The sequence below is a fragment of the Ictidomys tridecemlineatus genome, unplaced genomic scaffold (genome assembly GCF_052094955.1).
Source record: "Ictidomys tridecemlineatus isolate mIctTri1 unplaced genomic scaffold, mIctTri1.hap1 Scaffold_1437, whole genome shotgun sequence".
Taxonomy (NCBI): Eukaryota; Metazoa; Chordata; class Mammalia; order Rodentia; family Sciuridae; genus Ictidomys; species Ictidomys tridecemlineatus.
The window spans coordinates 52,475-72,118 of NW_027521274.1; the positions used below are offsets into that span (position 1 = coordinate 52,475).

The 19,644-nt window shown below is 44.8% G+C and overlaps 1 long non-coding RNA gene across 1 annotated transcript; it reads right to left on the reverse strand.

Annotated features, from left to right (window-relative positions):
* Positions 1–614: 614 nt before the first annotated feature.
* On the reverse strand, positions 615–19,644 carry LOC144372671 (uncharacterized). Its single transcript, XR_013432604.1, has 4 exons — positions 17,080–19,644; positions 16,746–16,987; positions 9,868–10,014; positions 615–4,883 (listed from the first exon to the last, which is right to left on the reverse strand). It is a non-coding gene; the product is annotated as an uncharacterized LOC144372671 (long non-coding RNA).

Consider the following 19,644-nt stretch of genomic DNA (forward strand, 5'->3'; position numbering starts at 1 on the left):
CCCTGACAGAAAGTTCTTTGAAAGAAGCTTATGACCTACAAGTAGATTCACAGGGCAGTTTGTCAGTAAACCACACTGCAGTGAATCCCAGATGGGCAAAGGCTGATTGGACATACCTCTGTGGTGTTCCTTAAGTACTTCAGAGAGATGTGAAAATCTCACTGAAGTAAGAGAAAGATCCCTGATCCCTCAAGTCCCCCACTGTGCATGCATATTCTGCTACCACAGCATTTGGGGTACTTCTGTGCCTACAGTTACTGGCTGCTCTTTCCTAGGTTCTGGTAACTTGAGGGTAATGTCCAGCACTGCATGTGGCCACTGGGGAAATGGTCAGGGGATTGTGCAGTGACACTGAAAACACAGCTCTGTTGATGTTCCAAGAATCACAAATATCACAGGAGTGTTTTTCCAGCAGTTCCAATGACTGTGTGCAGGAGCAAAGCAGTACAGGTCCAATCCAGAGCCTCAGGAAGCTTCACCAGAAGAAGTGGGGGTATTTGGGGGAGTGATGAGAAAGAGGAGGAGCAAAGGGTCTAGAGAGCCCCATGAAGCTAAAAGAAACCTGGGTGATGGGGGAGAGGTTGTTGTAGGGACAGATGAGGCAAGACACGGAAGACAGCAGGAAACAGTTTTATTTGGCTGCAGCCAGGTTCAGAGGGCACAGCTTTTGCTGTAATCAATCAATCCCCTGAACCCCGAGTTCAGGGAGTTTCAGAGTTTTATACCCAGCATGTAAGGGGAGGGGCTCAGAAGCTCACAGTCTGCAGAAGTTCACATAAATCAGCTTTTTCTTTCACTGTTATGGGCAAGTTAATTCTTCAAGGACAACACCTGAGAAGGAGAGAGCTTCTTCTCCCCTTTCTTTCCTCCCCCTGCCAGTTGTTACCATGGAGCCTAGTTGGTAACTTATCTTAAAAATGTAGACATCTCTGTGAAGCCCAGCTTAAGGCCAGAGGCCATGTTTGCACATTTCTACAAACTACTATACTGGATATGTTTGTGAAAAACTAGTAAGGGGGTGTCCAGCACCTGGAGTGCTGATTTCTTCCTGGCCAGTGGCCAAGTAAACAGGGCAGCGCAAAAATAGGAAGGTTATCTATATTGAACTCTTTTGCAGAGACTCTTTTTCTGACAATCCTAAAATCAGCCATGGTGAAGATTTCTGGAGAAGCCCAGTTAAGACTTTTCTGTGGAGAAAGGGGGTGCCACTTCAATTGGCGACTCCACCAGGACCAAACCTGGAACCTTTGAATTAGAAATCCAATGTGCTATCCATTGCGCAAGGTGAGTTGGACATAAACTAAGTTTATGTGACAAGATGAGGTATTGAGGTGCAATCTTCATACCCCTTCTGTCTAGCATGTGTCTAGTACATAGTGAACATTTAATAAGACACAAAGTAATTTTCTAGCCCCTGCAAGAGTGAGAAACTGGCAGGTTGACTGGTTTGATTAAAAACATTAACAACATGTTTCCAACTGAAAGCTTCTAAAGAATTAGAACTCATGTAAACAAATTTACATAAACAAGTTTACCACCTGAAATTCCATGTTATATAGCAGCAAAGACTCTCACTCACAATTCCAGAGGCAAACGGATCAATCCAGACAACAGGTGGCATTGAGGGGCCTGCAGGTGTTGGTGGCTGCACCAGTGACGGATGGATGTAGTGGGTACATCAGGTGCTCAGGTGACACCCTGAAGAATGCAGGCCAGTAGGCAAGCATGAGACTGGATACATACTACAGTGCTAGTTAGTACCAGGGCATTAATCAGACTGTGTGCACAGAAGTCAGGCAGTGACAGGCAGTTTTCAAGTTATATACACTTTCCTAAGTTGCCTTTAATTTTAGGAGTTATTTTAATGGCAAGAGAAAGTTTTAATCTACAAGTATCCTGGAATTTAATTTAACCATTTCTCTAATGACATTCCAATGACTTCCAATTTTTGCTCATTGGGAATTATGCTAGACTACATCCCTTTGCATCTGAGTCACTGGGCACCTCTCTGATTACTTTCTTAGGACAGTTCCAGAACTGGAGTACTGGGTCCAGTGGTACAGTGCCTGTGGGAGTTTTGAGGAGTGCTGCCGAGCTTCCCTTCTTGGAGACTGTTCTGGAGACTCCACCCTTGGTGGCAGATGAGGGTTGGGTGAATGATTTATATTGAAATACAACATCCTACGTGGATTGTGTCAAGTTCCAGGTGTCTGCTGTCGGAGGCGTTGTCCCTGGGACAGCTGAATGAGTTGAGAATTTAAGAGGTGCATATACTTTTGGTCTGTTCTCAAGCCAAGACAAAGGCTGAGATAGGAATTTCCTCAAATTCTGGCCTTCCCCACTTAGATAAGGGTCCATGTGTCCACTCCATCCCTCTTGCTCTCAAAAAGAGGTGCTGTGCTGGGTGTGGGGCAGCTGACTACTTCCATTCTTTTCCATCTGTTGTCTCTTTTTTCCTCCAATATCTTCAAAGTCCCTGTCTCTAATAGTGCACTCCCATTAGCTTTTAAACACACTTGATTCTTGCTTGCCTTAAAAACTAAAGCAATTCCTAAAAAACTAAAGTAATGCCTAAGTTGTTGTGTGATGAAGGAGAATCAGATAAAAAGGTCTATTGGTTTTGCTCAGAATCCATGACCACAAGCCACTGATGGCCACTTAATACTGTCTGGTAATGTTTGTCAGTTTGCTTTCGGAATCTCCAAGATAGCTATTCTATGCCATTTAATTCTTTCTCAAGATGCTTTTTGATGCTTAGAAGCATCAAAAGAAGAATGACTTTTTTCTTACAAGGGAGCCCTGATAAGATTAAAAACAGACTTCTTGGAAAAGTCAAAGAAAGCCAGAGGGAGTGGGATGTGTTATAATTTCTGGGGATGGGGAATGAAATCCTAGAATCCTACATCTAGCAAAGGTAATTTTGAAAAACGAAGGTGAAATAAAAAATTTCCATCAAACACTGAAAGAAACTGTTGCTATCTGTGCTCATCAGCCTTGTGTCACTATCAAATACCCAAGATAATTAACTTGCAAAGAAAAAAGGTTTAAAGTCAGGTGTGATGGGACATATCTATAATCCCAGCAACTCAGGAGGCTGAGGCAGGAAGAGTACAAGTTTAAACCAGCATCAGTAACTTAGCAAGACCCTGTCTCAAAATTAAATAAATAGATAAATAAATAAAAATGGGTTGGAGATATGACTTAGGGGTTAAGCACCCTGGGTTCCATCCCCAGTACACCCCCCAAGAAACACTTATTTTGGCTTACAGTCTTGGAAGTTCCAGACAATGACTGGTTGTCCCCATTGCTCTAAGCCTGTAGTGAGGCAGCACAACATGGGAGAAGCACGTGATGGAGCTAAGCTGCTCACCCGTGGCTGGGAAGTGAGAGGTGGGGGAGAGAAGGTCCCACAATCCCCTTGGAGGCCATGTGTCCAATGACCTAAAGACCTCCCACTAGGGTACACCTCATGGAGGCTTCACAGCTTCCGAGAGTGCCACAGAAGGGCCCAAGCCTTCACACGTTGACTTGGGGACAGTTCAAGTCCAGCCTCTGACACTAACAGACCTTCTTTACAGGAAATACTGAGGGACATCCTTCAGGCTGAAAGGAAGTGACCCCAGACAGTAACCTGAATCCACACCCAAACACAGGAGCACCAGGAAAACTAACTAAGCCATGTAAAAGGCACTGCTAATGCCCTAAATGTTTTCATTTGTGTTATTTTACTTAGAATAAACCATCTTTCTTGTTTTAACTGATTCAAAATTAATGGCAGAAAACAACATGTGTGTGGCGTGTTGTTAGGCATGTAGCTTATGGAAATGTAACACAGTTCCCAGAAGCACACACAGATGGGTGGGTAAGAACTAGAAATGGTTAAGAGGGTTAGAATAAAACAGCTCTAAGTATGCACTTGCTCCACACTCTTCCCTTGGCTTCTGGAAAAGACAAAAGTTTATAAGGTATATAATTATAACAGCATATTTTTGTAGGTTTGTACAATTCTTATGTATAATTTTTTTAATAGTAACACCATTAAAAGAGGAAAAGTAATGGAGTCATACAGGAATGACATTTCTGTCCTTCTAGCATGAAGTATAAATATAAATAGCATTATGACAAGGTAAAATGCATATGGCCAACCCTGCAAGATAAATAAACATACATAGTGAAAGATAGCTGTGGAAATTAAAATAGTACATCAAAATTTACTTAATGTGGAAGAAAGTAGTTGAGGGGGAATAAAGGAACAACAACAACATAAATGACAAAGGAGAACAGGTAAAAAGGCAGAAAGAAACCCCCCTGTACCATGATCACATCACATGTGAATGGAATATAAAGAGAATCCAGGACTCAGCACGGATGTCCTGGGCTCCATCCCCAATACAAACAAAACCAACACGAAGAAGAAAAACCACCACAGACCCATTGAATGCAGTGTGTGGGAGAGACAATTTAGAATCAAAAACACATTTGGACAGTAGAAGGATGGAAGAATATGTGTTGTGCCCCCAGGAACCATAGACAGTTGGATCAGCGGTAGCAACGGGAGACAGAATGGAGTTCAAAAAAAAGTAAAACTAGAGAAGCATTTCTGGATGAGTAAAGGGCTGATGGACCAGGAAGATACTTTGCTATAAACACGTACACCCAGCAACAGCTCCAGAACATGTGAAGTAAAACCCTCAGGAATGAAGGGGAAAGGGCAGTTCAACAGTAAGAGTTGGAATCTTCAATACCCACATTCATCATGGATGGAACAGCTAGGAAGTCAACATGAACAGGTGACTCAGCAGCACCACTGACCAGCTGGATGTGATGGGCATGGGCAGAGCACCTGCCCAGCCCCAGGGCTCAGGGAACAGCCTCTCCAGTAGCTGCAAGGCAGATTAAAAAAAAATTAATAAGTATTTTTCTTCTGGAATGAAGCTTCAGAAGACTGGAGGTGTTCGGGTGGACACATATGTCCCAGGCAAGAGTCAGCACAACCACAGATGTGTGCTCCAGGTGGTCTTCATGGAGCCAGCCTGCTAAGGCTCAGGAGGATGAAGCTTCAGCTGGGACCCAGGCAGAGGTCGCCCAGCTCAGCCCAGCCCCAGTCGCCCACTCATAGACAAATAAAATGGTTGTTTTTCAAAATAAATTTTGGGTCATTCATTACATATAAAATGCTAACCAGTGTCTCTAATTCCCCAGTTTTCAATGTTTTTACCATATTAAAGATTAGGGGAGAAATAATTGAATGTTGCATCAAACAAAATCAATAGAACTGCACAGGCACATGTAGAAGCTTTCATAAACACAGGAAGTGAGAACCAGGTGACCCTCACAAGGTCACGGGCACCAAGAGAGGTTGTGTGAGCCCCCCAAAAGTGGCCTGCAGAGCAGAAGTCTGCATTGACTGTTCCCACAGCATGAGCCGGCCACCTACACAGGGGCATTACAGTGTGTTTCATTTACAGTCAAATAGACTAGTTAGTAGCAATTGGGGAATTCAGTTTAATTTCTCCCAATTGTTTTTGGCAGGGAATTTGGGATTGAAGCTTCACTAGTGGTGCTTAACCACTGAGCTACATCCCCAGCCCTTTTCTATATTTTATTTAGATACAGAGTCTCACTAAGTTGCTTAGGGCTTCACTAAGGCTGGCTTTGAGCTCATGATCCTCAGCCTCCTGAGCTAATGGGATTACAGGCTGTGCCACTGGGATTACAGGCATGTACCACCACACCCAGTGATTTCCAAAATTTTATTTTTTTATATTTTATTATTATTATTATTATTTTGTAGATGGACACAATACCTTTATTTATTTATTTTTATGTGGTGCTGAGGATCAAACCCAGGGCCTCAATGTGCTAGGCAAGCACTCTACCCCTGGGCCACAACCCCAGCCCCTCCCAAATTTTACATAATAGAAAATAATTTCCTTCTAATTGGCTTTAGAATTTATGGTTTTCCAAGGAAAGATTACAGATATTAAGTGGGAAAAGTTGGTGTTATTAACTCCCTGGTCATACCAGCCACAGAAAACACTGGGGTGAAAGGAACAGGCATATTCAGTCAGTCTGATGAAGCAACTTTTCTCCCAAATTGACTGTACTTCCTAAAATTGAGCTGAAAACATGGAGAAGTTTTCACTTAAGTGCAACAAAACAGATAGCACTGATCCAGACATCGGGATGCCTGACATCCACAAATCATGTGACCTGGACATTCTCACTCATCTCTTCAAGTCCAGTGCTTTCCTTCTGTCATATGGGCCCCAAAGACCTGACACAGCTCCTAGGCCACCAGGAAAGGCCATCTGGACAGGTCTCCAGACACCAAATGGGGTGATATGCTATGCTCTAGAAAGCCCTGATTCTGGATACAGAGGGAGCTGTCCCTCACCCTGGTCACACCTCCAGACAAACAGCACCCCCCAGACTGATGCCTGTCTTCACTGGCCCAACTCTCATCCTCCTGAGCACTGGTCTACACCTTCTGACCTCATGGATTCCGTGCTGGCTCCTGGATGAGATGCTGCCACTCCAATTTCCCTCACTCCGGGCATTGACAGCACTACTTGCTTGGGCCTTTCAAGCCCAGGACATTCGTCTGTCTGTAGCCTTTCTGCTGGTCACTGGGTAGATGGTCATCTGTCTATAGCCTTTCTGCTGGTCACTGGCATGTTCTTTCCAGTGCAATTCATTTTCAAGAGGTTCCTCTTTCATATTCCTAAGGACTACTTTGATCCAAAGAAAACAGGACCCTCATCCTGTCCCAGAGTGTCCCTGGTAGAACTTCTTGTCCCAGGAACAAGGTCTTGTATCAAGTTCTGCAAACTCAATCCAGGAGTGCTAGGTAGGTAGAACATGCTGGGTGGAAGCGGAAAGGTCACTAGTTCTAGAGATGTCAAGAAGTCAACCTAGTATACCTGCCTTGAGGCCAGGCTCAGTGGGCATGGACTTCACTTTTCAGTCTCTCCTAATATGAAAGCCCTTCTTCAGCCTGGGAGGGAACATGTCTAACAGCTAGGGAAGCCAGTGCTGCCTGGGACATGAGGATGCTTCAGTGACATCAGGGACACACACCTCAGCACACACCTCCCAGGACCACGCTACCGCATACACCACAGCACACACCTCAGTGCACACCTCCCAAACCACATCACAGCACACCTACAACAAACACCTCCCAGGACCACACCACTGCACACACCACAGCACATACCTCCCAAACCACATCACTGCACACACCTCAGCAAACACCTCCCAGGACCACACCACTGCACACACCTCAGCACACACCTCCCAAACCACATCACAGCACATACCTCAGCACACACCTCCCAAACCACACCACAGCACCCAGCACACACCTCCCAGGACCACATCACAGTACACACTACAACACGCCCCTCCCCAAACCACACAGCACACTTGCCAGCCTGTGTCCCCTTGGAGACAAGCCAGGGGACCTTAGCTCCTTCCTCTTTTTCTGTTGTCACAAGCTGCCAACTGGAGTGGCCTGGACCCAGACTAGAGGAAACAGGTCTCTGCCTCCCTTCTCACTGGGGACACGTAGGACGGGGTGTAAACAGCTCTTAGTCTTTCTTCTCACTGGGGACAGGTAGGATGGGGTGGGAAGGGCTGTCAATGGGAGCTTGTCTGGGAGACCAGACAGATGCACTCCCAGGGCAGGACAGACACAGTTCTTAATGGGAAGTCCCAGCAGCTGGTGCTCAGCTCAGATGTGACTTGCAGAACTTAGAGGCATGGCCAGTGCTCTGGGGAGATTAGATCAGCCCACCCCAGAGGCCAGGCAATGAGAGTCTCCACCAGTCTGCAGTCTCTCTGCAGACCCACTCAGCATGGGTGACCAAACCTGCTGAGGTGTCACACTCCTCTCCCCACAAACATGGCCTCCCTCTTCCTGAGTGCAGTAGCACTTTATAGACCCTCTTCAGCTGGTTGTGTGGGCCACCAGACTATTCAGGTCATTTGCTTATTTTTCCATTGAAAAAATTATGTTGTTAATTTTTATGAGCTCTTTGTGTATTCTGGATATTAATCCTCTATCAGATAAATATCTGACATTTTGTCCAATAAAGTTTTAGCTTCATTTTAATGATTGCTTCTTTTTTTGTGGTGCTGGGAATTGAACCGAGGGCCTTACGAATGCGAGGCAAGCACTCTACCAACTGAGCTATATCCCCAGCCTCCCAGCCCCTAACAACTATTTCTTTTTCTGTACAGAGCTTTTTAATTTGAACAGAATACCCTGTTTCAATTCCTCATTGTTCTTTCTGAGCAGCTGGGGCTGAGGGCAGGTCATCAGTGCCCACACCAATATCTAGAAGTGACCTCTGGGGTTCCATCTGCTTTCCCACCAATGTCAGGATTTCAGGCTGCTTCATGACTGTTCTGAAAGAGACTCCCTTGGTCAGAAACACCACCATAGTTAAGAGTGATGTCTGAATACCAGAATTCAAAGTGGGACAGCCTGTGACATCCACTGGAAGGCACCAAGCACCTGGCAGGTTCTGTGGACTGATGCTCATTCGCTGGCTGTCAATCTTCAAGTGCCCTGTTTTATTATCATACCTGAGCCTAGGGGAGGCAGCAGGTGGATTACCCTCCTCAGCACAGCAGTGACCACCTCTGGCCTCCATGTGCTCATGCTACCGAAGTTACTGAGGGCACTGCAAACAAGTCTACCTTGATCCACAGGCACAATTCACTGAAAGTTTAAGTGCTTTGTTAAGTACTGTTCTCAGCACACAGAGTCAAAATAATTCTATCTCCCTATGGCAAAGATTATCAAGCTTTCCCTAGAAGCCTAGCAGACAGTAAGTAATGTAGGCTGTGATACATGGCATCTGCTGCATGCACTCAGCTCAGCCCTGGGAGATGAAGATGGCTGGTGTGAGTGAGCAGTCAGCAGGCCCTGAGCTGCCCGCAGTCCTGGGAGGCTGCAGAGGGGGGAGAGTGGGGAGCACAGGCCACAATGAGCCTCACTAAAGAGCTTTGGCAGGCCAGGCACAGACTTGATACCCCCCAGAAAGCCTGGCGCAGCAGCTATGTGGGCCGAGCACATCTGCTCTCTACCTGAAACCCCAGGAGCCCCTCCAGGGCTGCTGCTGTCCCTGCAGGAATGTGGCCTCCCAGGATGGGCTCTGTGGCAGGAGAAACACCCCAAGGGTGGGGAGGAGTGCCAGCAGATCCTTCTGCTCCTTGGATGGACTAGTCTCCAGCAACAGAGGGATGTCCCCCAGCTGAATGTGGGGCCCTGGATGTGTCACCTAGATCTCATGATCCTCTGCTTGGAGGTCCTGAGGGGGTGGACTTCTCTAAAGGACCCTTCTAAATCCCAGGCTGCTGGTCGCAGTACCCCAATTCACCAGCTGCTCCTGGGGGTCCCCATTATGCTATCCTGCCCTCTGGACTTCCTTGGCCAGGTCAGGAACCTTGGGGCCAAGACCCCCTTGGAGACTTGGTGCTACTTGCTGGAATGCATGTGCCTCCCCGCACTGTTCCTCTTTCCGGTCCTCTCACCTCAAGCTGTCTAAGCTAAAAGGAGAGCCCCTTCCTCTCAGGGGCTCAACATTTTTTCCTCCAGGAGAAAGGGGAGGAGGATATGAGCTTGGGGCAGGTGGAGGCACCTCAGGACTGTCAGCTGGAGGGGCCTAGAGAGGGTCATTGGGAAAGCCACTGGATACTTGGAAGTGAGGCATGGAACTGAAGTGAGTGGCAGGTTGACCAGTGGGGGTGGAAGCAACAGTGCTTTGTGGACTGGGGATTCCCTCTCGCTATCCTGCCATCATATCTCCAGTGCAGAAAACCTAACAGTTCAACTGCTGAGGATACAAACTCACTTACTTTGAACAAACACCGTCTCTCTTCTGTCCTTGGTGCTGGCCCCTCAGGCCTGGTAGGTGGCCTTCCTGTGGCTGACTGAGCCATCACCTCCTGGCTGTCACATTAGCCTTTGTCATCCCTAGAAAGGTGTTCAGCTGAGGGAATAGGCTGCGAGGAAGAAGGGAGAAGGCCCAGAGACTGAGAGCATGGAGTGTGTCCTTTCCTTTTCATTTCCTCCCCAGATGAACTTGGTATCCCTGGTCACCAACCACAGAACTTGGCATGCTCAGACTGAGTGTTTCTAAAATAAGTAGGCTACAGCTGCCACAGCCAGGCCTACAGAGATTCTGAGGACTGGGCTTGGACAGAGCATGGGGTGGGGCTGCCAGTGTACCAGCACAGGGGAAAGGGACGTGGTCAGGCCTGGAGCTGCTGGAGGACACCTGCACCAGGCCCAGGAGCATGCCTCTGGCTCCTGTGCTTTGTTCAGCGGCCCTGAGTCAAGACTGAGGAGGCCTCTCTTGGTGCCTCAAGCAAACCATGGGCCAGGGGAGAGCTATGTGCATCACCATGCCTGAAGACGGGGGACTTGCATATCTACAAGGACAACAGTACTGCTACCCAAAGAAGTGGTCTGAGAGTTTCAGTGCCCTCAGAATCATCTGGAGGGCTCTGTGAACAGATCAGTGATCTCCCCGCCCCCAGTGTCTGAGACGCTCAGTATGCGGGGAAATTATTGCAGGAAAATTATTTTTAACAAGAGAGTTAAAATAAAATACTGGGAATAGCAATTTGGAACTACTAATAAACCCATGGACACAACTCTCTTAGTTTGAAAAAATGTACTGAGTCTAGAAACAAAGATCTACAGTAAAATAGAAATGCAAATCTAGTTCACCCAGATCCTTTCCCTGGGACATGATAACTAAAAGCCTTACAGTTCGGCAGCATAGAAATGGAGCCATAGAAATGGTCCCCTGCCTTATCTTACTCTCAGAAGTATCTCTGAAGTTGATATTGAACAAATTCTATCTACTACTCTCCATGTGAGAAATAAAAACCCAGATTCTCCAAGCTCTCACAGCAAGATTGGGCAAGGGTCTGAGACGGGGACTAGAGACAATCTCCCCAGTTGCTAGTAAGCCAGGGCTGGAGGTGGCATCTTGAGAGAGGTCCTGCAGCTCCATGGTGGCACCTCCTCTGGACCATGGGGCTTATGAGAGGCACAAGTACCCCTGGCTTATTTTCCAAGATTTGGAGAAAGATATGCTGTTTTTTACATTTAAATGCACATTGATGGACCTTCAAGTTAATATGGCAATCATTTCAAAGACAATGTAGGACTCTGAAGGCAATTTCAGGAGGTAGTAGTCCTCTTGCTGAGATCTTCAGCAGGAATACATCAAAATCCAGAACATGACTACCATTCATTTTGTCTAATATGGCTTTAAAATTCTTGAAACAAGTGCAGAAACATGCGGATATGATGGACACAGGCTGTGGCTTGAGTCTGTTTCCCCTCTAAAGTTTTTTAGAGACATAAAACCCAGTGTTACAGTGTGAAGAAGTGTGGCATTCTGGTGACCAGGTTATGAGGACTCTGGGTGGGATGAGTAACTTATTGTCATCTAGGACATTTTTGCCCTCTGTCCCCTGTTAAAGGAAGACACACCCAGCAGGCCCTTAGAGCAGAGAAGTACACTTCACCATACACTCAATCTACCGGCTTCTTGACTTTTGACTTCCTGGCATCATCTATGAGAGATCAGTTCTTGTTATTTGTGAATTTCTCAGTCTTGGAAAGTTTTTATACTACCACAGGAGGGATAAGACAACACTGAAGGCAAAAATCAGAAAATAGAAGCTATCTTGAAGGTTTCCACTATGCTTTAATTATCAGGCAAGGATGTGAAAGGAGCTATTGTATACACATTCATGGGTGCAAAGAAAAACAGTCTCACAATGAATTTTATATGTGGACTATCTTCAGAGAAGTGATAATTATAAAATAAATGAAAGAGATAATAAAATGATAAAGTTTGATTTTGAGCTTATCAGAAAGTTAAAAATAGAAGAAAAATCTCTAAGACAGAGTAAAAGAAATTTTCCAGAAGGAAGAAAATTGGTGAAGAACTTGAAGAATGCACTTCAGATACCTGTGGACTACTTGATTTCCAGAAGCAGAAGGGAGAGAAAAAATAATGTGGAGAAAAGAAAAGAAAAGCAAATAAATGAGAGCATGCAAAAATCGTAGAAAGCTTACAGTTTTGCTCCCAGCAGTGCCAACATTCCCAAAGAAAACAATCAGAAGCAGACAGGCACATCATAGTCAGACTAGAAAATCTAGTGATGGTGTCATATAAGTTGTGTAAAGAAAAAAATAACATGAATGGTGAGGCATCTTCAAAACAAGGCACACAGTTAAAAATGTGGTTACACTTTCCAGGGGCAGAGAGAAAGCTAATGTCAATACAGGAATCTCTCTTCTACTGTGATCATTCAAACATGAAGCAAAATTCATGATGAGATAGCAATTAGCAATGGAAAAGGTATAAATGAAAAATAAAATTACAAGTACTAAATTATAGTGTTGATTTGGAAAATCAATATTGATATGCAAAATAGAATAGTAATAGTTTTGAAAAACAGTTTACTAGTATTTTATGGAATTCAAAACACTGAAGAATCAATCACACACCTAGGTATTCACCAAAGCAAAATAAGACCCACGCAGAAAGACTAGTACTACATATCATACGTGGAAACTACGGAAGTTCAGCTGGAATGTGGAAGGTGATAAGTAGAGGCTGGGCAGTTTGTGGGAGGAGAACAAGTAGAGCACGGCATGTTCAGTGAGTGCAAGCTGAGTGCACTTGTGGAGACAGCACCCAGAACCACACGAATGTGAGCAATTGACACATTACCAAAATACAATAAGATTATTACAAGTAAATACATGATAAAAAGATACTGAAATCTATACACATATAAAATATGGAACTTTATTTGTTTACCTGTATTTATATCTTTCAGCCTGAGGTGTTTCCTCATGTTAAGTAAAAGAGAAAACCTTAATTGGTAGCAGGTGGTGAGGGGCACCTGAGAGCCAGGCCTAGCCCTGGAAGACCTGGCTGTCTCCAAAGAACCAACCCAAGTGCTAGGCCCCACTAAGAAACCACCATGGTGCTCACAGCTGAAGAGCACTCCAAAGCAAACAGCTGAAAGAGCAAACCCTCTGTGGATGTGAAGAAGAGTCCTTAGGACCCCTAGAGAAAAAACAGTAGAAGACAGAGTGGGCAAAATACACTCAGCAGCATCGCAGAGCAGAAGCAACATTTCCCTGCTGAAGGGTAACTGAAACAGAGGGACTCCTCTCAGGAGTTGGGGCTTGGTGCTCAGAGGCTGTGCCACAGGACATTGTGGAGGCCAAGGTTTCATGGGAAAAAGAGTACTGCTCCCAGGGAGACAGCAGGTCACCTGAGCCCTTAATAATGAATAAGACTCTAAACGTTTTAATAAACAGAATTGACCTGTGGAAGAAAAAGGAACACAAAGTAGATGACTCCTCACCTGCAGATAAGGGAATGTTGCTGTGAACCAGATACCAAATGAAGCTGGAGGAGAAGAGCCAGGACCAGACATTACTATATCAGCAGAAAAGACAAAAATAAAGAGTCAGGAAAAGAAGCCCAAGAAAAGCTCCGAGGAGGTTGGAGCTGAAGAACCAAGTGATGGAGACGAAAAACCTGAGTCCAGGGCAAAGTCAGGAACAGAGAACATGCTTGAGATCTGGAAGATAGAATCCCAGCCTCCCACAGCAGAGGAGTAAGTGAGGGAGAGAAGCGTGGCAGTCCCCACAAGGAACCAGGAAGAGAAAGAAGCAACTGCAAATTCAGACTTCAGGTGTCTGAGGTCCAGGAAGTCGGGTCTGCAGCCTAGAATGGAGAGTGAATCTAAGGGTCACTTGAGGTGCCAAGAGATGTTCGGGAAACCTGAAGAAGGATAAGGACACAGTGGGCACCAAGAGAATAAGAAGCAGAAGTCACCGGGAAAGGGAAGACACTTTAGCAAAGAAATTTAAGAGGGAATAAAGTATAATAAAGTTAGTTTAGTGATAAATTTTTAGTATGATTTTTGATACCTGTATAAAAGTGAATTCTGTAAATAATGATATTGGTATGTTTAAGGGAAGAAAGAATTTTCAGGCTCTGATTTATCTTTAGAACAAGGGGCATTTATGGCCAGTTCCTGAGTGGTAACAATTTATGTCTAGGGTAGGTGGGCAAAACATGTTTCCTCCATATTGCAGAATAAAGCCCTGCTTCCTAGAAAAAAATAAATAAATCTGTGAATATGCTGAAAATCAAATGGAATGCATATAATAGAAAATTAAGACAATTGTATTACAAACATGATATAACTCCAAGGATAATGTTGGGAATGGAATGTCTTTAGGTAAGTAATATTGGACCAGCATGTTGAGTATGCTCAGACTCAAGAACAGTGTGCAAAAACTATACCTAGTTGCTAAAAAATTTCTATATGTTGGCAAACAGATTATAGATAATTATGTCTATTTTTTCACAATAGTAGAAAAAAGTTACAGGAAAACAGAGAACACAGGAATAAATCTTATTGTCTGGATTTTATTGTGAACATCTGTGTGTTTTCATGTATCTGTCCAGAATTAAAGACAAACAGAAAAAGAAAAAAAAAAGAAAGGGAAGAGTTATGCCCGGGTTTGCATTCACACATGCATTTCCTGCATACCCAGGTTCATCTGCAACAACAGTCAAATTAGCTAAGCCATGAAATCAGTGTGTGTGCCATGAGTGAACAAAGGAGAAATGGTGTGAATACACACTAGAGTGTTATCCTACCAAAAAATTATGTATTCCTGTCCTTTGTAAAAAAAAAAAAAGAATAGAACTTGAGGATACTATGGTAAGTGAAATAAGCCAGTCACAGAAAGACAAATAGTGCATAAATGTTTTGTCTCAAATCTGGAAGTTAAGGAAAGTCAACGTGGATGTAGACTTGGGGTGAAAAAAGGTTGGTAGGGGCTGGGGAAGGAGAGTGGATAAATGGATAAAGTTTGCCAAATGTGGTTTCTAACAGTGAGAAGTCAGTGTCCATAAATTCTCCAGCTCTCAGACTATGGTTTCTAAATATAGTTTGTGTCATCCTAAAAAAGAATAAAACTTCCTGTCTGTGAAATGCCCCTTCAGTTGCCCAGTACTTAGCTGAGTCAAGGGGACAATGAAGGCCTACATGGGCTGGAATGCCTAGACATGCACTGTCTTACAGGAAAGAGCTTTCCCTCACACATGTGGGGAATTCAGGCTGCTTTCTGGCACGCACTGCAGGATAGATGCTCCGTGGGATGCTGGTCATACAAAGAGCAAAGCAGACTAAGCAGACTAATGATGTCACTGCTTCTGCAGCCTCGCTTATGGAACTCCTCTCTGCAGAGACCAGTGAAGAAGTGCACAGTGTGGAGGCTAAAGGCTCATCCAGTCTGTTGCCAGGGACAGAGTGCAATAAGGGGGAGCGGTGCTGTTTTCTGGTGAACCGCCACAGGCAGTGTGAGAAAGGAAGGTGCCACCTGTCATCCATAACCGCTGCACCTTCTGCAACATGGCCTCCCATCCTTGCCATAGCACAAGGGAACTGCAGATGCCACATGTTCACACCCAGGATGGCCTTCTGCCTCCATGTGGGGGTACAGCAGTGATTATGGAAGTTAGGGACAACTGTGGGTACAGTGACACCATAACCCCCATATTGGGGAGGGTTACTGTCGCTCATTAGTTAGCAGTGAGCTTTACAGGAAGGGAGCAAGCTAAGATCATTGCAGCCACAGGCGGCCCCTTCCTGCAGCAGCACACTGGGCTAGAGAAGGCTGAGCTGTGGGGAGCTGCGCACAGCACTCTGCTTTCCTCCCTCCCGCCACCATGGCTGACTCCTGGCTCAGGACTGTGTCAGGCCGGACAGACTCCTGCACGTGCTGCCTGGGTGGGGTAAAGTGTCAAGGCTCCCCCTGCCGCTTCCTCACCCTGCTTGGAATCCACAGCTGTGGCTGAGAGAACAGCTGTCTTAGTCTTCTCACCTAGAGAAAGCAGTTTAAATGCTGGTGACACATCCCCAAGAGAGAGGGCAGCTCACCAACACCTCCAATTGCAAGGACCTGGGCTTTCTGCAAACCACATTGATTGGTTAAAGATAAGGCAGAGCCAGGTGCTGCTGTAGGTGAAGTCCAAGCTTTCCCTCCCCTCCAGGACTACTCCCACACGGGTGCAGACCTCCCTATGCCAAGATCCTGACATATCCCAGTTCCACACTCTGAAAGCAGAGGCTGGTGGGCCTGGGAGCCTGGGCACCTTGAGGCTTATTCCCAAATGCACACACCTAGAAAGCAATTGTGAGCCATGGACACATTCATCAGCCCAAGAAGGATCTTATGAATTGTGTGATTCTAGCCACCCAGTGGGTTTGGGTGGAGACCATGGCAGTGATATGGTAATAAATGAGCTATTCCCTTAGGATCAGGGTCACAGCTATGGTTCAGGGTCTTAGAAAAGCTGAGTGCTATATAGCTGGTGGTACAAGTTGAGACCACCACTAAGACTATTGCCATCAGAGTGAGCACACATCTGCTATCTTTATATGGTTGCCAGATTCTTTCAAAAAGCCTCATTCTGAATCACCACCAACAGGCACAGCTGTCCAATGGTGAGTGTATTTTACAGCAGGGATACCACACCAATATTCAGCCCTGTAAGTGCAAAGGTACATAGTACACTACACAGGTATACCAGTGCAAAAAAAGGAGATATTAGATGATATGCTGGAACACACCCCTCTACCCAAGGTAAGAGGAAAGAGAGACCAGAACTTACCTGGTCTGTGGATGGGTCAGCCAGAGGAATGGCTCTGAATTGGATGGTGCTGGCGGTCTTCTACTGCCACCATGTGGTTTGTTTGAGAACTGCATGGAGTAGCCCCTCTGTGTTTACACAAGCCAGACTGGAAAGTCAGCCTGGGCAGCTTGGCCAGGCCCTTGGCAACTTGGGATGATGATGATGATGATGATGATGATGATGATGATGATGATGATGATATATCATATAGCAGTTGGGTTCTTTTTAACAAAATCACACATGCAAGAAGTTTGGTTTCAGTCCCCATTTCCTCCCTGCCCACCTCTCCTCCCTCTTCTGCTCTATTGATTACCTTTGGCTCTTTTACTTTCTTGTTTTTTACTGGTACTTTCTGCATATGCATAAAGATGAAATTCCACATGGTGCATTTACATATGCATGTAACATGGCTTTGTGAAATGCATTCTGTATCCTCCCCTTTCCAATCTCCCTAAAATTAAAAAAAAAAAATTGAAGCTATTCCAATACCTGAAGACTAAATAATATGTTACTGAATGACACATGGATAACAGAAGACATCAGAGAGGAGTTAAAAAAATTCTTAGAGGTAAATGAGGATTCCGATACAACATATCTGGGACACTAGGAAGAGAGTACTAAGAGGAAATTTCATAGCATTAAGCTCATTCAGAAAAGGAATAAAAAGTCAACAAATAAATGACCTGACTTACATCTCAAAGCCCTAGAAAAAGAAGAACAAACAAATAATAAAAGTAGTAGAAGACAGGAAACAATTAAAATCAAGGTGGAAATCAATAAAAATTAAAACAAAAGTAACAATTCAAAACATAGACAAAACTTATTTTATGAAAATATAAAATTTCCAAACCATTAGCCACCCAGTTGAAGAGGAGAAAGAAAACTCATATTACTAAAATTTGTGATGAAAAAGGAAATATCATGACAGAGACTACTAAAATAAGAGGACAATTAGAAACTATTCTGATGGATGCCTTGCTAAGTGAAATAAGGCAGGCACAGAAAATCATACTGTGTGTTGTCACTCATATGGGAGAGCTACAAGTAGATTTCACAGAAAGTACAAGAGTAGTCACCACAGGCAAGAAGAGAGAGAAGGGAGAACAGGGTGGTAGTATTAGGTACTAGTACACACTCAGGAATGGCCAGCAGTGCTGCCCTCCAGCACAATAGGTGACAGGGGTGCCCAGCATGTCCCTGTGTATTTCATAATAAAGCTGGGGGAGCAGTTCACAGACAACCAGAAATGATAAAGGTTAACAGATGGAAGAGCTAAAGCCCTGATCTGATTATGATACACTGGAACAGCTGTGCAACTAGCTCACTGCTCCTCATCTACACGTGCAAATTAAATGTAAATCAACACAGAAACAAAAAATGTTGACCTTTTTAGGACACCCCAAGAAACTGTAGAAAACACCTGCACATCATGCATCTGGAGAAGTGTAAATACATGGAAAGAATGAAAAAAAAAAGCAGCCTACAAAGCTCAAGCCATCAGCATGACACAAACACACAAATACCTGGAAATAATGAAAGTCCCTAATGGGCCACAGGTCTACAATATATGAGGTTAACATTAGATTTGAGGCTGAAGGACAAAAGGCTCTCTCCATGACAACAGAAATAAGTCACGGATGCCTGCTCTCACCACTTCCAGACAAGACAGCAAAATGAGAGCTAGGGATGTGGTTAAGTGGCTGAAGGATCAATTCCTGCTATCAAAAAAATAAATAAATAAATAAGAGTAATCAGATGAGCACACTGGTGCATGGCTCATATTCCAGAATTTAGGAGACAGAGGTGGGAGGATCACATGTTGCATCCTACCCTGGGCAACATAGGGAGAACCTGCCTCAAAATGAAAAATAAAAAGACCTGGAGATGTAGCTCAGTGGGGGAGTGCCCCTGGTTCAATCTGTACTACAGAAAAAAGAAGAAAGGAATGTCCACCAGCACCCTGTGTCCCAGGGAACTGAGGAAGCCCATGCAGGCCAGAAAAAATCCTTTCAGAGAGGACCAAGACTCACATGCCCAGCACTGGCTGTCCTTGAGGCTCAGGTCTGCAGAGAACTGAGGCTGAAGGGGTATAAATAGCACGACCATGTGTTAAAGCAGCAGCCCCAGCTCCACTATCCACAGGCCCTGGAGGAGCTGAGCTCTTGCTGTTTCTTCTGTTTTCTTTCCAGCTATTTCCTCACAGAACTCCATCAAAATTCAGGCTCAACACAAGCTAAGAGAGACCCTCTGAGTACACAGAGCAACTAAACTACTGTCTCCAAAATTACTTTGGAAAGTCACTCACACAAACATGGTGAAATCTGGTGGCACGGGGAGACACCAGAAATCATGTAACAGTGAGTGACAGATGGAGCACACGGAAGAGCACTTACGATGACATTCTGGCTCAATAGCACACCCACCACAGGTATGTCATGGATACATCTAGGGCACTTCAACTGAGAATAGTAGAGCACACAGCCTTTTAAACATCACAGGAAAGTTGTCAAGAGCAGCCACATTTAGCTACAACAGGCATTACTGTAGAAAGCTAGCAAATTCCAACAGGTGCACCAGGAACATGGAATTACCATGGGTGTCAGTAACAGTAACAGAGCTGGGTAACCTCTTGATAACTGCCAATCAAATCCCAAAGTTCTAAACAGCATAACAGTTCAAGTGTATCTCAAGATCAGTCTGAATATTTAAAAGGAAAAGAACTGAAACTGCATCATAAGAAACTTTGTGGAACAGAGCACAGGCAGGGCTTAGGGGGCATTAGAGGTGCTGAAGGCTTACATTAGAAAAGAAGAACAAAAATTAACCATTCAACCTTCCACTTCACGATCTAAAGAACAAAGAGCAAGGAGAACATACA